Source organism: Thermobia domestica, chromosome 14, assembly GCF_964235325.1.
Source record: "Thermobia domestica chromosome 14, izTheDome1.hap1.1, whole genome shotgun sequence".
Lineage (NCBI taxonomy): Eukaryota > Metazoa > Arthropoda > Insecta > Zygentoma > Lepismatidae > Thermobia > Thermobia domestica.
In genome coordinates, this window is record NC_137467.1 from 158,504,955 (window position 1) to 158,509,312 (window position 4,358).

Below are 4,358 nucleotides of genomic sequence, written 5' to 3' on the forward strand. Positions count from 1 at the left end.
TTGTTTATTTTTTTACCGAGGTCGGCGGATAACTGTTACACAGTTGTGCCTCGAAGTCCTAAGCCTGACTCAAATTATGGGGCGAGACACCCGCGCTTTCAAATTGTGTGTGCAGTAAGGAAAAGAGAGATAGGGAGAACGGAGTCAGTTGAGGGTTAGATTGAATTAGCGACCTGATGCCTCATTGACACCAACCCACACGCATGTATTAGTGGTATGACCCTGGCTCTGATTTACTCAGATCACAGTGCCGGGTCCTAGATGCAATATTTAGGGAATACCACGAAGGCAATAAATACATGAAATCTATTATGTAGTTAGAGCTAGGTGTGAAATAAAAACTGTAAAAATAAATGTAAAATAGGAATTTCAATCCCGGCGTGATAGAGACAAATCATAGAAAAACTAGAAGTCTTAACCACTATTGAGCATGCGCGTGAAGAAGTCTCTCCCTAGCTCGATGAGGCTCGTGACGTCGCCTTCGAGCAACGTCAGAACTGGCAGAAGTGCGTGGGACGAAACGCCTTTATAAGCGAGGCCTGTTCGCCGGGCCGGTTGATTCTGCAGTATACCGACGACGAGTGTGTGTGCTCCCTAGTCACGGCCGCTCTGTATAACACCAGGTATGTGATTATTTTTTCTAAGTTCCCCCTTCAACTCGGGATGAGCACTTGGAGATTTGTAGTCGCACTTTGAGAATGTTTAGTGACGAATATGAAGTTCTTATAACCCGAGACCAAATTCCCTCTTCGAGAATTAACACTTTTCCCTTTGGGCCAATGCAAGTTGCGAAGTACGAAGCTCACATTTCACTATTTTCAATAAATCGCGGTTTAGCATAAAAACCTTCTAGCACCCATTAGGTATTATAGGGGTTGTGCTCCCACTTAGGTGATGTAGTAAAACTTCCAAGTTGTAATTCCAAGTAACCGAATTTGTTAAATTCATCTGTATTCTTATTTTTATTTTTTTAAATAAAACGTAAAGTGGAATGGTCTCTTTAATTTAGTCAAGCTAACCATCCAACCTAGATTCAGCTCACAGTCTTCATATGTTACCTGGGTTTCGATCTCCAGTACAAGCTCTACCACTGAAATACGAGTCTCCCCCCATTATTGAGACCATTAGTGCACTTTCTCATCATCTTCGAACCAGTAAGCCAAAGACGTTTTCGAGACCGAGGCTAATAGGGAGTTGGACTCCGAACCAACTTTGTAATACTGGGTGGAGAGTGAAGAAGTGATCTCAATTACGATTTCACAAAAGAAAGTGTACACAATTGCTACGCCAATCTCAGAACAAAACATCATATAACAATATATATATATATATATATATATATATATATATATATATATATATATATGTGTGTGTGTGTGTGTGTGTGTGTGTGTGTGTGTGTGTGTGTGTGTGTGTGTGTTTAACGTCGCATGATTATGTTTCAAGGCCAAAGGAGAAGGCAATGATAATGAAGTGATGCAATGAAGAAAGTAGGAGGAAACGAGAATACATCGAGAAAACCAGTGCACATAAAATTTGTCCACCGTATCAGGCTTACTTGTTTAAAACTACGCAAACCAACATCACGAACAGTTTAAGTTACAAGGAGCTTGTGTGTTGATTAAATTAAAATTCTCATCTATGCTATTTATGGAAACAACAGGTATCAGCATAAAAATGTAACCTTGCAGATTCAAAATTGAATAAAAAAGTACTTTAACAATTAGATTATATTAGTATTCAAAAATAGGAAAGGGAGTATTTATTCTGCTGCCTTGTTGGCACAGGGAAACTTCCCCAAAATTACAAAGGTAGATGAATTTCACACTGCACTAAAAATTTTATAGTAAGTACGCCCTCTACACATTAATATTGATGTTAGACATTTTCATCTTCATAGCTGGGAAATAGAAGTAATTTTTGAAGTACTCGTATTTTTTTCAAAAAATGATTTCCATTTTTTCAACTTTTAAGAGGAAAATGTTTTAACTTCAATATTAATGTGTAGAAGGCGTACTTACTATAAATTGCCCAGTGCAGTGTAAGAGTAATCTACCTTTCTAGTTCCAGGAAACTTTCCCTGTGCCAGCAAAGCAGCAGAATAAGTACTTTTTTCTCATTTTTGAATACTAATAAAATCTCATTTTTGAGTACTTTTTTACTCATTTAAAAAGAAAAAACTTCTCATTTTTGAGTAGAGTTTTTCTTAAATTTGAGAGGAAATATTCTCAATTTTCGAGAACGTGTGTTTCTCATTTTTGCGGCTATCTGAGCATTTCGAATACTTTTCTACTCACTTTTGAGTATACATGTTCTCAATTGTGAGCAGAGCATTACTAGTTTTTGAACAAAGAGTTTCTCAATGTTGATTACATTCATCTCATTTTACGGTTAACTTTCTCATTTTTGAGAAAATATGTTCTCGTTATTTTTGAGAAATGGCAGTTTTTCATTTTATTTAAGAATATTTTATCTCGCTTTTAAGAGAATTTTTACTCAAAAGTGAGTAAAATTTACTCTAATTTGAGTACATATTGTTCTTATATTTTGAACACCCACACATTCTCACTTTTGAGAACAATGTATTCGGAGCTATTCTGAGAACACAATGTTCTCAAATTTGAGTCAATTTTACTCATTTTTAAGTAAGTATTTTAAACAGTGCTCTTGTTAAAAATACAGAAAACTTGAGGACTGAGTAAACCGTGATGGTGCTTATATAAAACTGTAGAATTTCAAGAATATACAAAACCAAAAGCTCTAGATGTGCAGCCTTTAAGTGTATCATATAAATCTAAGTATTTTTCTTATGTTTTATTTTAATTTTATTTTGTTCCAAAAAGAGGGTATGGAATATATTGAAGTAAAAATACTACATAGAATTTTGCTACTTATTTGAGTATTTTTTTAAAGAAGTATTTACCTTTAGGGTTGGCTGGTATTACACCAGCTGTTTTCTTCTTTTTTACAATAAACAACTGGCTTAAACCGAAAAAAATAAAAGGAACGAAAAATGCAAATCGTGTGAATTTCATGGTGACGTTTTCATACATCAAACCATCTCCATTAGTTTTATTTCCTTTTCACCTTTTAATCAAGGTGTCCCATGTTCAATTCTCGGTCGAACCACAACCCTTCTTTCATGCGTAAACAAAGTAGCGGTTCGGATGTAACTTTAAGCGAAAGTTTTCTCCTTGATAACCTCGGTATTACGTAAGGATGTTAAGCCTGAACATACGAAACAAAACTAAATTCTATATTTCTGCATGCCTGAATGCCTGTTGTTTTATGAAGCAGCCAAGGTTGCTTAAATATACTGATATAAATTGACAAAATTTATCGATTGCCTACGTAGCTTCCAACATTAGCTTGGATTGTACTTTCAGTGATATGTACGTACTAAATTTGTAATTTAATACCTGTTTTAGCGTACTGATTATGATACGTTGACCTTTAAATTTTACATGCAAAGCAATAACAGGATTTTTCCGTTATTGTTTTACATTTTGAGTAATGACGGGATTTTCCCGATGGCTAGGGCGGGAGTTTCTCAATTTAAGAAATTTACTGACCGGACTTCTTTAAGCTTATGTGACCTCTTCCATCATAACCCCATTGTTGCATAATAACACCAAGGCGAAACCAACTTATTTCTGTCAATATGTAATATAAATACATAAAGCAAAATATCTAAACCCAAAAAAACCTGGTTTAAACCAAAAAAGCCTAGTTTAAACTCCCCCCCAAAAACGGGTTTTTGGCATTTTCAAAAACAACCATGCTTCTTGCCAACCCTGCTTACTGTTTTATGTACGAGGTTAAAAAAATCTTATTATATACATTGGTTAATCCTTTAGAATTCATAATGTAAATATGTTGAGAAGTAAAACTGTTTGAAATATCTTTTCGAAATTCATGGTTTATTTTCGAGGTTTTATATTATTATCGGCATCAACCACTAATTAAATGACTTTTTGTGTTGTAGAGAAGCGAAACAAAACCTGGTTTATCAATTTAAAGCAGAATTTTCAAAAAAGCCAAAATTTCCCAAGCAAAAAAGCGAAGCAGAAAAAACCGAGTTTTTTTCCAAAAAAGTCGGTTTTTTTCCGAGCCCTTGCATCTCTATGTAAAACTCCCATTATTATGTATGAAAATATATTAGAAATAATGAAGATTCGATAGAATAAGTATGTATATATAAGTATATATATATAAAAGAAATATGTTTTTTTATTTTGTAAATTAAAAATAAGTTACTTGTTGCTTTTAAGAACGCAGCGCTAATAGTGCAGCTTTTTATGTTTCTTTTATTATTTTATTGGAAGAACAACTACACAAATCAGCTTCCTTATTAGTTA